This window comes from Microcaecilia unicolor, chromosome 3 (genome assembly GCF_901765095.1).
Source record: "Microcaecilia unicolor chromosome 3, aMicUni1.1, whole genome shotgun sequence".
In the NCBI taxonomy this organism is placed as follows: domain Eukaryota; kingdom Metazoa; phylum Chordata; class Amphibia; order Gymnophiona; family Siphonopidae; genus Microcaecilia; species Microcaecilia unicolor.
In genome coordinates, this window is record NC_044033.1 from 246,174,981 (window position 1) to 246,195,062 (window position 20,082).

Genomic DNA, 20,082 nt, shown 5'->3' on the forward strand with positions numbered 1-20,082 from the left:
AAGATAATATACCACCTTTTACTCAAATATTCTATATTCCCTCTGGGACCATAAGGCAGCAACAACAACAACAAGAGAATCAACCCTTAGATGTATCTGCTTTATTAGAGACCTCCGATATTGACCAAGCACTGCCTGCCACTTTGGTGGCGACAGTAACTTTATTACCTGATAAGATTTGGATTTTGAAATTATTTTACAAACATCGTGATAAAGTATTTAAGGGATTAAAGATAAATATTTACCCAGATGTGTCAAGAGAAACACAGCTACGCCGACGGAAATTTTTGCAGAAGAAACAACAAGTGATTAACATGGGAGCCACCTTTTTCCTAAAATTTCCATGCAAGTGTTTAGTAACCTACCAACAAGAAAAATTTATCTTTTTTGATCCATCCCAATTGGAGATGTTTATTACAGCAAGGAAGACTGATGGAACATCCGTTCCAATTAGTGAAGATGTTTGAAATAGATTTAAAGCGTCTTAAATGGGTCCGACCCACCATTTGTTAAAGTTTTTCCTTGTTAGGATTTCACTTATTGTACATTTTGAACTCCCAGTTTGTGGACTTTTGACTGAGACAAAAAAAAATTATTATGTAAAATGTTCTGTTCTATGAAGTACTTTTCTTTTTTGATCAGTCTTTCCTGTTACAAGATTGATATGCTTGTATAATTAAAATTGAATAAATAAATAAATTAAAAGGAAACAGAGGGGGGTGGGGAAGATAGGCTCTTAACAAACAATGGGGAAGACGTATAGTTTCAATTAAAAAATAAAAAATAAAGTTTATTACAACAGGTTGTAATAAACTTTATTTTTTAATTGAAACTATATGTCTTCCCCATTGTTTGTTAAGAGCCTATCTTCCCCACCCCCCTCTGTTTCGTGAGTAGGATGTTACCATTTTCCTTAGGGAAGTGTCCATGTTGTAGCATGTAGTTTATGTGAGATGTGAGGTCTGCTATGAAACGTATAGGAGCGGATTTTATTAGGTAGCTGGAGCAGGTGTCCAATTTACAGTGAGTCTTGGCGCCTTTGTTGATCGCTTGGGTGACTGTTTTAGCATTGAGGAGATTCAAAGTTTGTCCAGATTCGGTCTGCTGGGTATTCACCGGGGTTTCGATCCAGACATTCAAAGAATTTATCAATGTCGATTATTGGAAATAAGGGTGTAGAGTTGGGGAGAGAAGGGAAGGGAAATGGGAGGGGGGGAGGAAATGGTCTTGTACGTGCAAGGGGATGTAAGAGTGAATGGGATAAAGGGTAGCTTAAGTTTACATAGGCATCCAGCTCGGGCGAAAAACTGGTTCGCAAAACCTCATATTGGACTGCATAAATCACATTCTCTCTTACATCCCCTTGCACGTACAAGACCATATGAAGACCATTTCCTCCTCCCTCCCATTTCCTTTCCCTTCCCTCCCCAACTCTACACCCTTATTTCCAATAATCATGTCCCAAGCCTTAGGTATAAGGATAGGGACAATGGTCAGTTTGATGCCTTGACGGGGAACCCCCTCCTTCTTAGAACAGAAACAACCTATATCTTTATGGTGCTTTACCTACATCTGTAGTTACTATAAAACTGTAACAGATTCATTTTAGTTATGTGACTATCAAGTATAACAAGTAATCCTGTCAATGAGAGAAAGAAAGTTATATCATATACCAATCAAGTCCCTTTCTCCAAAGATTGTAGCCACGATTTTGCCTGTTCTGGTGCAGCAAAAGAGTGCCAACGATTTTCGTGTTGTATTTTCAAGACAGCTGGGTATTGCAAAGAAAAGCGCAGATGTTTAGTTATTAAAAGTGAGCAAATTGGTGAGAATGAGCGCCGTTTCATAGAGAGGGCAGATGAGTAATCTTGGAAGATCCTGATTGAATGTCCTTCAAATGTAAAATCTTCAGACTTACTTTTATAGAGTCTTAGAATCTGTGCTTTTTGTAGATAACGATGAAATTTCACAATAACTACTCTGGGCCTGTTATCCAAAGTGTGAATAGGTCCCAAACGATGTGCCCGTTCCAAAGTAATAACACTTTTTTCCCCCCACCGACGGGAAATGTTCCATCAGCCAGGATTGCAAGGTAATAAGCAGAGATGTTTCTGGTAAGGATTCTGGAAATCCAACGAACCGAAGGTTTTCTCGGCGGGCTCTGTTTTCTAGGTCCTCTATTTTCTCCTGTTGAGCACATGTTAGAGCTTCCAGGCGTTTTATATCCACAGAATGAGATTCAACTGCGTCTGTCTTATGTGCAAGGACTGTTAGCCCTTAGGTCCCATAAGGCCCCGAGGGACCTTAAGGAACAGCCGTGCAACCCCAAGTCTTCACCCGCGGCGACCGCCGTTCACCAAGGGTTGAGCCCCCAGCTGCAGGCGGTCAACGGGACTTCAGGAACCGCGGGGTGCCGAGCTGACCCGGACAGGGACCAGGAGAGCAGAGGGCAGATGGAGAAAGAGAACATCCGATAACGGGCAAAGTTCAGGGCAGGCAGCAGACAACGAAGTCAAGATCCGGCAAGAGGTCGAGGCAGGCAGCGAGCAGGGAAAACCAGGAACAGTCCAAAGGTCAAAACCAGAACAAGGAACGCAGAGAAACACAGGAACCACAGGAAACAGGCCTCGGGAACAGAACCTGAAGCAAAATTCTAACTCAGTCTCTTCCTTAAGTACTGCCCAGCATCAGCCGCCCCGCCCCCGCAGGTATAGCCAACCAACCCGAGCCTGGCTATTGACAGAGCCCTTCTGATTGGCTCTGTCTGCCCAATCCAGCACCTCAGAGGCGGAGCTCCAAACCCCCGCGCCCGGGAGAGACGAGGACGCCGGCCAACGCGCCCGGGCACCACCTCCTCCTCCAGCGCAAACACTGCCCCCACAACTGGCGACCGAGAGACCGGCGGCCGCAATCGCCGGCCTCAGGCCTCGGCCCTGGGCCGAGCGGCCATCACCGCGGTGGGCCTTGGCTCCCCGCCACGGCCCCCGAATCGCCGCCCCTTGCTGCGGTGGATGCCGGTTCTCGCCCCCCGCGGTGGAGGCGCCGGAGGGAGCAGCGGACGCGACAGTATCCCCCCCGGATGCCCCCCTCCTCCTGGGGCCAGGTTTAAGAGGATATCGCTCATGGAAGGTCCTTACCAACTCCGGGGCATGTACATTGGTAGCCGGTTCCCAGGAATTGTCTTCGGGACCGAAATGCTTCCATGATAGCAGGTAGAGCAGCTTTCCCCGACGCCTCTTGGAATCCATGATTTCCTCCACCTCGTATTCGGGATCGGGGTCCGCCTCCGGAACAACAGACTCTTTATTCTGTGGATGCCATTTGGATCCCCGGAAACTCTTCAGCAGAGAAATATGGAAGGCATTATGGATCTGTAGAGTACTAGGTAGCCGCAGGCGGTATGTCACGGCCCCAATCCGAGACTGGATAGCAAATGGCCCGATGTACCGTGGCCCCAACCTCCGAGAGGGTACCCGGAGCCTTAGGTATTTCGTGCTTAACCATACCTTTTGCCCCGGTTGCAATACCGGGGTGGGACGCCGGTGTCAGCAAACGACTTGTACTTGGCGGCCACTCTCTGTAGTTGCTCTCGGGCCATATTCCAGACTTCCTGCAGGTCCGCCAGAGTTCGAGTAACCATGGGCGTAGAGGAGTCAGAGGGAATGGGTGATGGAAGCCGCGGGTGTTGCCCATATACCATGAAGAACGGAGATTGCCCAGAGGCCGAATGTTCACTGTGGTTATAGGCGAACTCGGCCCACGGAAGAAAGGATGCCCAGTTGTCTTGCTGCTTGTTGACAAAGGCCCGCAAGAACCCCTTCAACGTTTGGTTAATCCGTTCAACCATTCCGTTGGTCTGCGGATGGTAGGCCGAGGAGAAATGAGTAGCAATCCCCAGAGCAGAACACAGGGCTCTCCAGAATCGTGAAGTGAACTGGGCTCCACGGTCACTGATGATCCTGGCTGGTAGCCCATGGAGCCGGAAAATATGTTGGATGAACTGTTGGGCTAACAGTGCTGCCGACGGAAGTCCTGGCAAGGGAACGAAATGTGCCATACGGGAGAACCGGTCTACCACCACCCAGATCACGGTGTGCCCCTGGGAGCGAGGAAGGTCCGTTATGAAATCCATAGACAATTCCTCCCAGGGGGCTGCAGGGACGGGCAAAGGCTGCAGCTCTCCCCACGGGCGCCCCACCACAGACTTGGTCCGGGCACAGGTAGAGCAGGTCGTGACAAACTGAAGGATATCTTGCCTCATATGAGGCCACTGGTACTGTCGAGAAATCAGACGGAGGGTCTTTTGGAACCCAAAGTGTCCGGCCCATACAGAAGAATGTCCCCAACGCATTACTTTTCCTCGGTCCTGTGGAGGCACAAGCTTCCGCAACAGGTGACACCCCCCCGGGGCCGCACTGAGACAGACTGGGTCCAACATAGGATGAGGCTCTTCAAAGTCCTCAGAAGCTTCAAAAGCTCGAGAGAGGGAGTCCGCAGGGGTATTCTGAGCAGCTGACCGGAATACAAGTTGAAACCGGAACCTGGCGAAGAACAGCGACCAGCGGGCTTGCCGCGGATTCAGTCTTTGGGCCTCCTGCAGATACAAAAGATTCTTATGGTCAGTAATTACCGTAAACCGGTGCTCCGCCCCCTACAGCAAATGTCTCCACTCTTGCAGAGCTAACTTCAAGGCTAGCAGCTCTCTGTCTCCCACAGTGTAATTGCGTTCCGCTGGGGAGAACTTTCTGGAGAAGAAGAAGCAGGGTTGACGCCGGCCCTTGGCATTAACTTGAGAGAGGACTGCCCCGGCACCCAGAGCGGAAGCGTCCACCTCTACCACAAAGGGCTTGTCAGGATCCAGGGCCTGAAGGATGGGAGCAGATTCAAAGGCTTTTTTCAATAGGTCAAATGCTGCTTGCGCCTCGGCTGGCCAGTTCCGGACATCCGCATGCTTCTTCGTGAGCGCTGTCAGTGGAGCTGTCAATTGCGAATAGTGAGGAATAAATTGACGATAGTAATTCGCAAACCCCAGGAACCGTTGCAGCGCCTTCAGGCCACTCCCGGATAGCGCGGAGCTTATCTGGATCCATTTGCAGACCTCCCGGTAACAGAATATGTCCCAGAAAAGGCAGGGACTGCTGATGAAAGGAGCATTTGCTGAGCTTAGCAAACAGACGAAATTGTTGGAGGCGCTGAAGCACAGTTCGAACGTGGGTCACGTGCTCCCGGGGCTCTTTGGAAAAGATCAGGATGTCATCCAGGTAAACAATTACCGTAGCGTAAAGCAAGTCCTCTAGAGCGAAGTTTATGAACCTCTGGAACACCGCGGGAGCATTGCACAGGCCGAAGGGCATCACTCGGTACTCGAAGTGTCCTTCATGCGTATTAAATGCAGTCTTCCATTCGTCCCCCTGCCGGATACGGACCAAGTTGTAGGCCCCATGGAGATCCAACTTGGTGAAGATCTTGTTGGAATGTATTGTATTTTTACATGCATTGCCTGTCACCTATTATTTCTCTGTGATTGCTCTGTGACCTCTGATGTGAATTACTTAGAGAGGTCACATAGCTATGCAACTTCCTGTTGGGGGATAGATGCAGCAGACACAGCACATGGAGCACATGGAGCTCATGATCTCTCCTAACCTGAGAGGATCTATGGTGGTGTGAGCATCCATTACCATCTAAGCACATGGAAGGAGCTGATAATACAAATGTATAGTAATATGTATATATAAGCCTGTCTGATTATAATCTAACTACAAACTGTGAGTAAACAGATGTTTTGTTACTTCAACTTTAAAGTGACTCAGCAGTGAATTATTCAGGGGTGAATGAGAGAGAGATGAAGAAAGAAATTAACATTTCTAAAGCTGAAGCTGTGTGTACTAAAATCTGCTAATTATTTACTACAAATAATCCAACAAAAGGGTTATGGGCCCAGGGGCCAGGAATTGAAAAAGAAGAGAAATATTACCAGGCAGAAAAAAAAGGCCACATTTTTTCTCTTAAGTTTTAAAGGAAAGATTCAGTCTGTCTCTCTCTCCCCCCACACAGCAGACAGAAGGCTAAGAAAATGGCTGAGGGAAGAAATTCACCATTGTTCTATTCTCTCAAGGTGCCAAAATTAACTGAGTTTAATTATCAGCAGTGGGAATTAAGATTCATATGTCTCCTTCGAGCAAAAGGATTAAATATATGCTTAGACCAAGACAGAACAGCTGAAAATATGGCTGAATGGGACAATGCAAACTATTATGTGAAGTGCATGCTTTTGGAAGCTCTCTCAGAGAAACAAGCCATATTAGTGGAGGGAAAAGATACACCAAAGGACATTTTATATAAACTGAGAACTATGTATGCAACTACATATGCAAAGCAGCAACCAATTTGGTTGGCAGAGTTGAATGAAACCAAATTAAGGGATAAAAGTAAATGTAATGATCACATTATGCATCTTATGTCTTCATTTCAAAAGTTAGAACTTTCTGGAATTCCCATGTGTGATGCATTGAAAAGAGCATTTCTTTTTACCTCACTATCAAAGAAGTTTGATGTTTTTAGGTCTGTAAATGAGGCCATTGAAGGGCAATCTTTTGAACAGGCAACATCAAAACTAAGGCAGGAATGCATAATAAATGATTCTGAGGAGATGTGTTCTCAAAGCAAGTCAGAGAGAAATGAAACAAATTTCTTGGCAAAGAACAGAGGAAGGCGGAGCTATGGGAAAACTCCACCCAAGGGCAAGCTGATTTGCTACTCATGTGGAAAGGAGGGACATGTATCTAAATGGTGTAAGGAAACACAAAACACTCCCTCTAGCTCACCTAAGCCAATGGAACTAAAGAATTTTCAAACCAGGAAATGTATGAAGGACAAAGATAAACACAAGGGCTTTCTAATGGCAGAAAAATCTTTGACTATGGTAAATAATAATTCAAATGAAAGTACTTGGATTTTGGATTCGGGGAGCACATGCCATTTAACCAATTGTAAAGATTTCTTTCAGGAAATGTGTCCAGAGGAAGGTATTCTTAAAACTGCAAACGCAGGGACTGCTAAGATCCAAGCAAAAGGTATTGGATTCTTAAAATGCAAAGTGTCTAATGAAGTTAAAGAAATTCCTGTAAGTGATGTCTTGTATATTCCCCAAGCAGTTTGCAATATGCTTAGTGTATCTACATTAGATAAGAAGGGATTTGTGATTCATTTTGAAAACAGTAAGTGCACAATCTCTAAAAATGATGAAGTGTATGCTGAAGCTTTTATGCATAATGATGTTTATAAGCTGAACATTTCAGGTGAAGCCTCACATATGGCGCAAGTAAGGAAGAATGATGGTAAATGTAGTCTGGAAATCTGGCATCGCCGCCTGGGACATCGTGATTCTAAGGTGATCCAGGATCTTTACAGTAAGCAACTGGCCACCGGCATTCAGATAAGTGCAGATGCTGGTAATATGGAGAAATGCATAGACTGTGTTACTCAAAAAGGTGTGAGACCCTCATTTCCTGCATACACAGGAAATAGGAGTAATAAAGTGCTGGACTTAATACACAGTGACTTATGTGGACCGTTTAATATCCCATCATTGGGAAATAACAGATTTGTGCTAATATTCTTGGATGATTTCTCTAGATATTGTGTGGCCTATTTGCTGAAAGAGAAAAGTCAAGTCACAGACATGCTGAAGAAATACGTAGCCATGGTGAGCAATAAATTTGAAAGAAAACCAAAGGTTCTTCAGACCGACAATGGTGGTGAGTTCACTTCACAAAGCATGCGCACATTTCTAGAACAAGAAGGCATTCAGCATATCACAACAGTAGCTTATACACCAGAGCAAAATTCTGTTGCAGAGAGAAAATTTAGGTCACTTGTGGAAATGACCAGATGTATGCTGTCAGATAGCAATCTCCCTAAAAGACTATGGGGGGAAGCCATTCTCACAGCAGTGTACCTACAAAACAGAATGCCAACTAAAGGCGCTGAGCGCACACCACATGAGACATGGCATGGTAGGAAGCCAAACCTGTCACACATAAGAACATTTGGAAGTACAGCATATGCTCATGTACCAAAGCAAAGAAGGCATAAGCTGGATTCCACAACAGAAAGGGGCATTTTAGTTGGCTATGCTCCAGGACACAAAGGATATAGAATTTTGAATCTGAAAACTGGCATTGTTGGCATAAGACATGTTACATATTTTGATGAAAACAAAAGGGTTGATAAAGGCTGGATTATCCCAGATGAGCCTTATCATCCAGAATATGAAACTAGAACCATAATAGACATGCCAGTGTATATAAATGCCATACCAAGGCAGATGTCTGAAAGCAACTCACCTGTATCTAACGAGGAACAGGCAGAGGAAGCAGACACAGAAAGGATCATTGAAGAGGACAGTACAGTTGGAGAAGGGGAATCAATTGGAGAAGAACTCTCAGATTTAGAGGATGCGGAAAGGTCAGACCAACCTGTTGTCAGACGCTCATCCAGGGAAAACAAAGGTGTTCCACCCCCAAGACTGTCTTACCTAACAAAGTCAGCAGAAGCTCAAGAGCCCTTAACATGGGATGAGATTGAGAAAATGCCAGCAGAAGAAGCTGCTGAATGGCATAAAGCTGCACAAGAAGAAATTGATGCATTGGATAAAAATAATACTTGGATTCTTACAAAATTACCTCCTGGCAAGAAAGCTATAGGATGCAAATGGGTATTCAAGTTAAAAAGGAATGCACAAGGAAAAGTGGAAAGGTATAAAGCCAGATTAGTGGCAAAGGGATATCTTCAAAAATATGGAGAAGATTTTGATGAAGTGTTTGCACCTGTAGTGAAACACACGACAATAAGAACACTTCTGAGCATTGCAGTCTCAAAAGGCATGCAAGTCAAACACATTGATGTGAAAACAGCGTTTCTTCACGGAGATATAACTGAAGACTTGTACATGGAACAACCAACAGGTTTCATAAATACAAAACAAAGACAGCTAGTGTGTAAATTAAACAAAGGTCTTTATGGATTAAAGCAAAGTGCAAAATGTTGGAATGAAAAATTGCATGAAATATTGACAAATTTAGGATTTAAGCAAGGTGAAGCAGATAAATGCTTGTACACTAGGTGCACAAATGGACAATATGCATACATTTTAGCTTTTGTTGATGATCTGCTCATTGCAAGCAAAAGTGAGCAAGAGTACAAGGACATTGTAAAATATTTAAACCACAATGTTGAGATAAAAGAACTTGGTAATGTGTCATACTATCTTGGTATAGAAATTGAGAAACAAAATGATGGTTCTTATCTTCTAAGCCAGAAGCAGAAAATAAATGAGCTTATTGAAAGTTTAGGTATGCAAGATGCCCAAGTTGTAAGCACTCCCATGATCACTGATTTTCTGAAGGATGAAACAGTAAGAGAACCTTTACCAGATAACATCCAATATAGATCAGCCATAGGTAAGCTTTTATATCTAGCTACCACATACAGGGCTGATATAGCAAATGCAGTAGGAATTTTGAGCAGAAGGGTCAGCTCACCTACCAAATCAGATTGGACTGCAGTTAAAAGGATGGTAAGGTATTTAAAGGGTACCATTGATTGTAAATTAAAGATTTCAGCCAATAGTAATCCAAAACTAATATGTTACTGTGATTCAGATTGGGCAGGGGATCATTCTGATTATAAATCCACAAGTGGATATGTGTTTATGTATGGAAATGTACAAATTTCATGGGCCAGTCATAAACAAAGTATTGTGAGTTTGTCTTCTACAGAAGCTGAATACGTGGCCGTATCGGAAGCGTGCAGAGAACTGATGTGGATTGAAAAACTTTTGCTGGATTTTGGAATAGCTGAGCAGAGACCAATCCAGATAATGGAAGATAATCAGAGCTGCATCCGACTGTCACAGAATGACAAGGTTCAGTCACGCACCAAGCACATCGCAACGAAATACCACAACGTGCGAGAGTTGGCAAAAGAAGGGGTCATCAGTCTACACTATTGTCACACCAGTGAGATGACAGCTGACATCATGACCAAACCGTTACCCAGAGAACATTTTGTGAATCTGCGTATAAAGCTTGGACTTTGTATGAATAAATAATTGCATGACAGTTATGCATGAGAAGGGGTTTGTTGGAATGTATTGTATTTTTACATGCATTGCCTGTCACCTATTATTTCTCTGTGATTGCTCTGTGACCTCTGATGTGAATTACTTAGAGAGGTCACATAGCTATGCAACTTCCTGTTGGGGGATAGATGCAGCAGACACAGCACATGGAGCACATGGAGCTCATGATCTCTCCTAACCTGAGAGGATCTATGGTGGTGTGAGCATCCATTACCATCTAAGCACATGGAAGGAGCTGATAATACAAATGTATAGTAATATGTATATATAAGCCTGTCTGATTATAATCTAACTACAAACTGTGAGTAAACAGATGTTTTGTTACTTCAACTTTAAAGTGACTCAGCAGTGAATTATTCAGGGGTGAATGAGAGAGAGATGAAGAAAGAAATTAACATTTCTAAAGCTGAAGCTGTGTGTACTAAAATCTGCTAATTATTTACTACAAATAATCCAACAGATCTGGGCCCTCTGCAGCCGATCAAATAACTCAGGAATCAGGGGCAGAGGGTATCGGTCTTTCACGGTGACGGCATTTAGGCCCCGGTAGTCAATACAGGGCCTCAAGGAGCCATCTTTCTTAGTCACAAAAAAAAATCCCGCCCCGGCAGGGGACGTGGAGGGACGGATGAACCCTTTCTGGAGATTCTCTCGGATATAAGCTTGCATGACCTTCGATTCCTCCCGGGGACAATGTATAGAGGTGGCCCCGTGGTGGCATTTTGTCAGCCATCAAATTAATAGCACAATCAAAAGACCGATGAGGCGGTAGTACATCCGCTTCCACGGGACTAAACACATCAGCGAACTCTCGGTACTCCTCTGGCAGAGCCGCTTGACAGGCTGACACAGCTCTAGGGGTGGCTACTACCGCAGGACAGCTGGATTCCCGGCCCTTCAAACAGGCCTCAGTGCAGGCGCTACCCCAAGCCTGTATCTTCCCTAAAGTCCAGTCTATTACAGGAGTGTGGCGCCGTAACCAGGGTAGGCCCAATACCACAGGATGAATGGTGCAGGGTAAGATCAGGAATTGAGCCTCCTCACGATGATCCTCCCCCACCTGAAGCCCCAAAAATGGAGTCACCTCCGTGATAGGCTGGGGTAACGCTGTACCCTGGATGGATGTCACTTGCAGAGCAGGTCGGTAGGGCAGTGTGGGCCATCCCATCTGCCGCAAGAGTTCCTGGCAAATAAAATTTCCCCCGGCCCCGGAATCCAAGAGGGCACGGGTGTGAACCATTGTCTCCTGCCACCGCAGAGTCACCGGAAGAGTTATCAGAGGGTCGGGTAGGGGAGTAGAGTGCCCCAAGACCCCTCCCCTCAGGGCGCCTTGGGAGTGGCGTTTCCTGGTCGTGTGGGGCAAGTGCGAATGAAATGACCAGCCTCGCCGCAATACAGGCAAAGACCGCCCCGAAGACGTTGAGTCCTTTCCGACGGAGTCAGTCTTTGGCGGCCGATAACCATAGGTTCTTCTGAGGTCTCCCTGGGTTCTCTGGAGCCACGGCGGGGAGACGGTCCCCGACTAGACCGAGATACACCCCCGGATCCCTTCCGCCGGTCCGCTCGGGCTCTAGCCCTTTCCTGGAAACGGGTATCTACCCGGACACAGAGCGAGATCAGGGCATCCAATTGCCCCAGGACCTCCCGGCCAGCCAGCTCGTCCTTGATTCGATCCTGAAGTCCCTCCAGGAAGATTGCAGATAGGGACTCCTGATTCCAGCGCAACTCGGTTGCCAAAGTCCGAAACCGAATAGCATAGTCTGCCACAGTCCCGTCGCCCTGTTGAATCCGCAGCAGCTCGGACGCGGCGGAAGACGGCCTTCCTGGAAGATCAAACACCATGCGGAAGCGGCGTTGGAACTCCGCATAGTTGTCCAAGAGCGGATCCTGCTGTTCACATAACGGGGACGCCCAGGCCAGGGCCCGTTCTGTAAGCAAGAAAATAACATAGGCCACTTTTATCTGGTCTGATGCAAAAGCCTCTGGTTGCATCTTGAAGTATAAGTTGCACTGGTTGAGGAATCCCCGGCAGCTTCCGGGAACACCATCAAATCGTGCAGGCTCAGGGAACCGAGGTCCCGGGAAGGACCCTCCCAGACGAGGAGCCACTGCGGCGACCTGATGGACCGCAGCGGCCTGGTTCTGTACCTGGACCGAGGATAGCTGAGAGCATACGTTCTGTAGGGCCCCCGACAGGGCGTTCAACTGCTCCTGCTGCTGCTGGAGAACTTTAGCCAGGTCCCGTAGATCGGGTTGCGTAGGCGAGCTCATGGCTTCAGGTTCCTGTCTTATGTGCAAGCACGGTGAGCCCTTAGGTCCCGTAAGGCCCCGAGGGACCTTAAGGAACAACCGTGCAACCCCAAGTCTTCACCCGCGGCCCCTGAATCGCCGCCCCTTGCCGCGGTGGACGCCGGTTCCCGCCCCCCGCGGCGGAGGCGCCGGAGGGAGCAGCAGATGCGACAGCGTCCTCTACTTCGGATACCCGACATTCTAGTTTGCCCGCCCGTCGATTCAAATCCACTGTGGACTGGGCGATCCCTGCAATTTGCTCCGACAACTGCACAAACCGGGAATCCAGAGCTTTAACCACCGCTTCGGTCAGCTCTGGGATAAGCGTGGACTCGGGAGATGTCAGCGGGGGAGATGGAGAGGACGGCGCCATCTTTTCTTCCACAGTGCAAGTTCGGTCTTGGGCCCGTCACGATGTTTTTGAAGACATAGAAAGTGAATTTCTACTAATAAATTTTCCATAGGGTCTTAGAGTAGTAAGTTAAAAGCTATGGCTTGAATTAAGTCCCAAGAACACTGTAAATGAGTCGAAGGATGAGGGTCCCTGAGCAGCCGGCTTAAACCACAACTACCACCACTCACAGCATAACGTGACCTCCAATTGTTCATTGTCTTAAAAATATATTGAACAATGGACAAAAAAATGTGCAATCAGCAAACAACAACAGGTTGCTGAAATATGGATAACACAAACTAAACATTTGTTTACTTTCTAAAAAGTACCTGGGGAGATTAGGACATATAGCTGCTCACCAATTATCAAATATAACTATTTTTTTACAGGGCTTCAGCAAAGAGCTTTCTCTCTCTCTTCTCCCGGGCTGAAACTGAAACAACAGCCAGCAACTGCTGAGTAATTTCAAACTCCAGCCCAATCAGAACAGATAACAAAAACATTTGAAAAAAGTTGGTTTCATCCCTGCAAGGCACTTCCTATTTTCTGTGTTACTAAAGAAGGAATCATTCCTTTATCTGTAACAGCTTAAAACATAACATGCACCACCTTCTGGACAAACTAGAGAAATGCACTTCAAGATTTAATAAAGTGATGGAGGCAGATAGGCTCCCCTGATCAAAGCAGCAGGAGGTAGAAAGGGAAGGTGACCACCAGTATCCATATTAGGAGAGATGAAAGTTGAGTAGCCACCCACTGACAGTAGCAAGGGGAAGGTTGCAGAAAGGTGGGATTCTGTAACAAAGACCATATTTGCAGCAGTTTTCATTACCAGAGTATTGTAGGAATCTGTTTGTGGTTCATTTTCAGAGTTACTGAGTTCCTTAACTCCTTCCACCAGGATACTTCTATTTTCAGAGCTCATAAAATTCCCTTCATCTCACTATAATCAAAGTACTGATTTTCGTAGGTCCTAAGCTTTCCTTTAAAACCTGAAGTTATTTTTCTGTTCTTTTTACAGGCAACCAAAATTACACTCCTGACTCCACAGTAGAGATCCTGAAAATGGAAGGCGTTCCTGTCGGTGACCAGGTGGCAGGAGGAGAGGGGGATATTGATACCAAGAGCGGTGAGCCCCTTTATAATAAAATCCTTGCTACGTGCTGTAAAGTATTCCTATATTTTCACAGAGATGGTAAATGTTACTAGTGATTTTCAGTTACGTTTTTGTTTTTTAGTAATTAGAATTCAGTTTTCTTAAGCTACCAGGCCCTGAATTATTCCCAGGTCTCCAGCAGTGTGTTCAGGACCCCAAACCAAAGTGGATATTAATGTAGATGAATCTCATTCATAGTAACACATAGAGGGGCATTTTTGAAAGGGATGTCCAAGTTGCGATTTGGACGTCCTAGCAAAACGTCCAAATCCATAAAAAAAAAGATGGACGCCTATCTTTTGTTTCGAAAATACAGCCAGAGACGTCCAAATCCTTAAATTTGGACGTCCCTAGACATGGACGTTTCTGACTTTCGGCAATTTTCAAAACCAAAGATGTCCTTCTGTGCTGAGCCCCTCAACCCTCCCCCCCCCAAAACCCACTACCCACAACTGTATACCACTACCATAGCCCTTACGGGTGAAGGGGGCACCTAGATGTGGGTACAGTGGGTTTTGGAGGGCTCGCTGTTTGCTCCACAAACGTAAAAGGTAGGGAGGTATGGGTCTGGGTCTGCATGTCTGAAGTGCACTGCACCCACTAAAACTGCTCCAGGGACCTGCATGCGCTGTCATGGACCTGAGTATGACATCTGAGGCTGGCACAAAATATTTTTAAAGATGTTTTTTGAGGGTGGGAGGGTGTTAGTGACCACTTGGGGAGTAATGGGAGGTCATCCCCGATTCCCTCCGGTGGTCATCTGGTCATTTTGGGCACCTTTTTGTTCCTTATTCGTAATAAAAAGACGTCTGGGTGAAAACGTCCAAGTTACGTCCCTGCTTTTTTCGATTATGGCTCAAAGACGTCTAAGTGTTAGACACACCCAAGTCCCGTCTTCACCACGCCTCCGGCACGCCGCCAAATTTGGACATCCTTGCGACGGACTTCAGTTGGAGACGTCCAAAATCGGGTTTCGATTATACCAATTTGGACGTCCCTGAGAGATGGACGTCCATGTTCCGATTTATGTTGGAAGATGGTTGTCCATCTCTTTCGAAAATGAGCCTGATAGTAACATAGTAAATGACGGCAGATAATGTCCATCCAGTCTGCACAACAAGATAAACTCATTTTACTTGATATTCGATACTTTATAAATATACTCGACTTTGATTTGTCCTTGCCATTCTCAGGGCACAGATGGTAGAAGTCTGCCCAGCACTGTTCTTGTAGTAAATGTTCTGAAGCTAACGTCAAAGCCCCTTAAAATTTAGCCCATCTAATTCTCAGAATTATATTTTCTTTGAGCCTGAGAAGCTTCAGGAATTTATTATTGGTAAAGAATAGAGATTCATGCCTTGAATTATAAGCTGAGATCGGCTGCGCTCAAAAATAATTCTTCCGCCTTTGTTTATTAGTTTAAATAATTCTTTAAAAATATTTCTTTGATCTTGGATCCAGTGTTGTGGTCTAATAATGTAGGAAAAAAGGAGGGGTAAATATTTTTCTTTTTTTTTCTTTTTAATTTCATGAGTGATGTAATATTGAATTCTCTCCTTTTTCCGTATTTCTGATTTTATGTATGTGCATAAATGAATGTAAAATGATAAAAAATAAAATTAAAAAAAAAATTTAGCCCATCCATATCTATTCAGTGACGATCGGGGCGTAGACCGTAGAAGTCTGCCCAGAACCGTTTTTTCTTCCCAATTACCGGCGTTGACTTCCAATCTCCGCTTAGATTCTGTGGATCCATTCCTTCTAAACAGGATTCCTTTGTGTTTATCCCACACATGTTTGAATTCCATTACCATTTTCATCTCCACCACCTCCCATGGGAGGGCATTCCACGTATCCACCACCCTCTCTGTGAAAAAATACTTCCTGACATTACTCATAAGTCTGTCCCACCTCAACCTCAGTTCATGTCCTCTAGTTCTACTGCCTTCCCGTCTCCGGAAAAGGTTCATTTGCGGATTAATATCTTTCAAATATTTGAACGTCTGTATCATGTCACCCCTGTTTCTCCTTTCCTCCAAGGTATACATGTTCAGGTTGGCAAGTTTCTCCTCATTTGGTTTGCAACGCAAATCCCATACCATTTTTGTAGCTTTTCTTTGCACCGCTTCCAGTATTTTTACATCTTTAGCAAGATACGGCCTCCAAAACAGATTTATCAGGGCTCGCTGAATACCCCTTATTTTCTCATGACAGGCTTCCCAATTGTAACGTCTGTGTTCTCGCTGAGCATTAAACAAGAGGAAGATCTGCCCTTCATGGATCATCCTGAATCAGAGACATCTGTACAGGTTCACTCTCCTGAAACAGGCAAGTATAATATTTACTTTTTATTTTATTTATTACTTACATTTATAAAACTGCTTTGTGAACTCCAAATAAGATAGAACACAGAACATGAAACGTAAATATTTTCCAACAATTATGGTATAATAAAGAGGAAGAGCAATGCCAGCGTAGATCATTTTGCACAACTTGGCTTTCCACATCATACGAGGAGTCCATATTGGACGTTGAAGAAAGAAGTAGAGTGATTGTAACATCCCAGCAGAAAGTAAGGACATATTAACAGAGGACCATACGGTAGACCAGTCAGGTGATAAAGTTTTGTCATCAAAATCTGTACACCACAAATTAAGCAAATCAGAGGAGAGGGTAGATATGTTATCTTTAAAGATCTTATAAATGTAGATACAGCTTTGTCTTCAATTAGAGTGGTGTCACGAAACGCCTAGCCACCCATCTGTGGTTCCCCCACAGCCACTTAGAGGGTCTATCGCAAGCACAGCTCAGGTCCACCTTCACCTGCCGCTTGTGCTCTACACTAGCACCCTCCTCCAACTGACTAGGTCACAACCGCCTCTGGACAAGTCTCCCGCTCTCAAATTATCCCCAGTGATTTCTAGGTTACTGGGTCCACACTCCCATTGGTCCCACAGTTCCCAGAAAGCACTCACAGACCCAACACACAAAGCACCAGGGTTCTTTATCAATCTTGACAGAGAGGTAATAAACTAAATTTTGTTTATTGTCTTTTAAATATTGAACAGTAGAACAAAATAGTGCAATCGACAAACAATAACAGGTAACTGAAATATGGATCAATTATAACACTAACTAGACATTTTGTTTACTTCCTGGAAAGTAACTGGGGAGATCAGGGCATATAGCTTTTCACCAGTTATCAAATATAACTGTTTTTTTACAGGACTTCAACAAAGAGTTCTCTCTCTCTTTCTCTTCTCCCGAACCAGTACAGTTCAAAAGAAAAATGAGCTTCTAGGCCAATCAGAGCCCAGTCAACAAGTTTTAAAAGTATACTGCTCACAGTACTGTAGATTCAATTCTTCACCGAGTGAAACGGCATTCACTTTTCTATAACAGCTTTAACATAAAACATGCACCACCTACTGGCCAGTAGAAGAAATACACTTCAGGAATTATTAAAGGCAGTTTTACAGGCTTAAAACATACTGGGGCCTTTTTACTAAGCTGCGGTAGGCTGTACGCACATGCAGCATGCATCCAAATGAAACTACTGCCAGGCCAGTGCACCCTCCTGTTAGTAATTTCAGATTTGGCGCTTGCCCATAATACCTGGATGCATAATTTATTTCCTCCCAGGGGCAGCGGTAATCGGCATTTGGTGCATGCTGGCCATTCTCCGTGGGTGTAGTACATGATCCCTTACCACTAGATCAGTAGGTGGCATGAAGGGGGGTCAGGCTGGTTTTGGGCGGGTGCTGGTTTTAGTTTTACTGCAGGCCCTTTTCCCGTCCCCTTAAAAAAAAAACAACCCTCTTTTGTAGACACGTTAAAAACTGGCTCGGCTCGCACCCAATACACGCCTACACTTCCAGAGGTCTGTTTTTACCACGGCTTAGTAAAGGAGCCCCACTGTTTCTTCAGAAATGGAATTGCAGCGTTGCCTAATGGAGGCAGTATTTGCTACATTGCAAGACAGAGCAGGCTGTGCGGCGAGAATATTATGGCGACTTTCCCATTGAATCTCCCTGGTAAGGCATGTGGAGTCTGTCTCACTGTTTACAGTCTTTGACACTTTGGTTTGTGTGCAGAATTTGGGGATTGTTTATAGTATTACTAGCCGTTAAGCCCGTTAAAACAGGCGAGTATGTTTTATTTTGATGTGTAACGCCCCATTCCCTCCCCATCCCTTCCCAGCTGCAAGGCCCCCCACCCTCCCTCCTTCCCTGCCAGCTCCAAGGCCCTCTGTCCCTCCCTCCCAGCTCCAAGACCCCAGTCCCTCCCCCCTCCCCTCCCAGCTGCAAGGCCCCCCCGCCTTCCCTGCCAGCTCCAAGGCCCTCTGTCCCTCCCTCCCAGCTCCAAGGCCCCCCCTCCGTCCCTCCCTCCAAGCTCCAAGACCCCAGTCCCTCCCCTCCCAGCTGCAAGGCCCCCCGCCCTCCCTCCTTCCCTGCCAGCTCCAAGGCCCTCTGTCCCTCCCTCCCAGCTCCAAGGCCCCCTGCCCTCCCTCCCAGTTCCAAGGGCCCCCCCTCCGTCCCTCCCTCCCAGCCAACTCGAAGGCCCCCCCTCTGTCCATCTCTCCCAGCTCCAAGGCCCCCTCCCCTCCCCCTCTTCCCTCCCAGCTCCAAAGCCCACCCTCCTCCCAGACAGCTCCAAGGCTCCCTTCCGTCCATCCCTCCCAGCTCCAAGGCCCCCCTCCTTCTGAGACTTCCCATGTCCAGCATTTCTCCTGCCCTCCCCCCCCCCCCCAAGGTTGCCGCCACCCCCTCCCCCCCCCCGAGGTCACCGCTACCCCCCCTCCACCCGGGCCGGGCCCTCTCTTCTCCACTGAACTTACAGCGCCAAAACTGCAGCAGGCAGATCAGCTCCCATCGGCCTTCCTTCCCTGCCTGTGTCCCGCCCTCGTGTGACGTAACGTCGGCGAGGGCAGGACACAGGCAGGGAAGGAAGGCTGACGGGAGCTGATCTGCCTGCTTCGGTTTCGGCGCTGTAAGTTAAATGGAGAAGAGAGGGCCCGGCCTGGGTGGAGGGGGTCCGGCAGCGACCTCGGGGGGGGGGGGGGGCAGAGGCGACCCCAGGGGGGAGCGGTAGCGACCTCGGCAGTTCCCTCCTCAGCGCAGTTTCCCTCTCTGTCCCGTCATCACGTCTTGACGCGGGGGCGGGACAGAGAGGGAAGTCTCTACTGCGCATTTGCAAGTGAGTCGGTCACTTGCCATTTATATGTTTGATCCTTTTATGTGTGTTACTGGTGTCAGTTTTTTATTTGAGTGCTAAGCTCTTTTGCATGTGTTCCTATTTCTTTTATTTGTGCCTATTTTATGACTTCTTAATTTCTTTATGGACCACAAAAGGCATGTCTTGTATATGTTCTTTTTATTTTTATACCCATATGCTTGTAATTCTTTTTAATTATTTAGTTTTGCTGTTTTTTATAATTATGTTTTGGTTTTATTTATCTTTTATTATTTATTGATAGTTACCCCTGCTGCAGTCTTTTTGGCGAAACTTGGCCACGTCAGGATTTGCTTAATAAAGACTGGTTTGGACCTTTAGTGTCTGCTTTGGTTTTTCCTTAAAGGGAGCTGCACAGGACATTTATAGACGTATTTTGAGGCTAGTGTAGCTCTGAATATCGCCTCTGATCACTCACAATAAAAGTGGGCAGGTCAGGGGTGTTACAGGGGCTGCATTAGGAAGGCAGCACAGGGTTATTATGTGAGTGCTGACTGGCTCACACAGGATGTGAACTACTACGTATCGGGCCTCTGAGCCCTCTCCCACCCTCCTGACCAAGATCCCTCCTTCCCTTCCCCCCTCCTCCCGGGTCTACCTGTGTCCCAGGTGCTCCAGTGGGTTTTCTGGGGGCCAGAGCTCAGCCTTCTCGCTTTTGCTCCTCTCAACTACCTACCTTTTAAGTATATGATTTTCCATAGCTGTAAAATTAAGGATCATACTCATTTTTCTTTAATCCAACAGATGATGGATTTAGGAATGATAATGAAAGGGTGAGAATGTGTGGTGAGCAGCAGAAAGAGGAATGGAAACACGAAGACCCCTCAAGGGACAGCACAGATCCTTCAGCTGGCTATGAGGGAAGTA

The 20,082-nt window shown here is 46.1% G+C and overlaps 1 protein-coding gene and 1 long non-coding RNA gene across 2 annotated transcripts in view; both read left to right on the plus strand.

Moving 5' to 3' along the window:
* The window catches only part of LOC115466436, a 34,264-nt gene extending 14,206 nt beyond the window's left edge, over positions 1 to 20,058 (plus strand). Inside the window, exon 3 of the long non-coding RNA XR_003941553.1 lies at positions 19,960 to 20,058. This is a non-coding gene — a long non-coding RNA (uncharacterized LOC115466436). The remainder of the gene's footprint in view (positions 1 to 19,959) is intronic.
* LOC115466400 (oocyte zinc finger protein XlCOF22-like) overlaps positions 1 to 20,082 on the plus strand; it is a 206,651-nt gene that overhangs the window by 25,188 nt on the left and 161,381 nt on the right. The gene's annotated exons all lie outside the window — the stretch shown is intronic.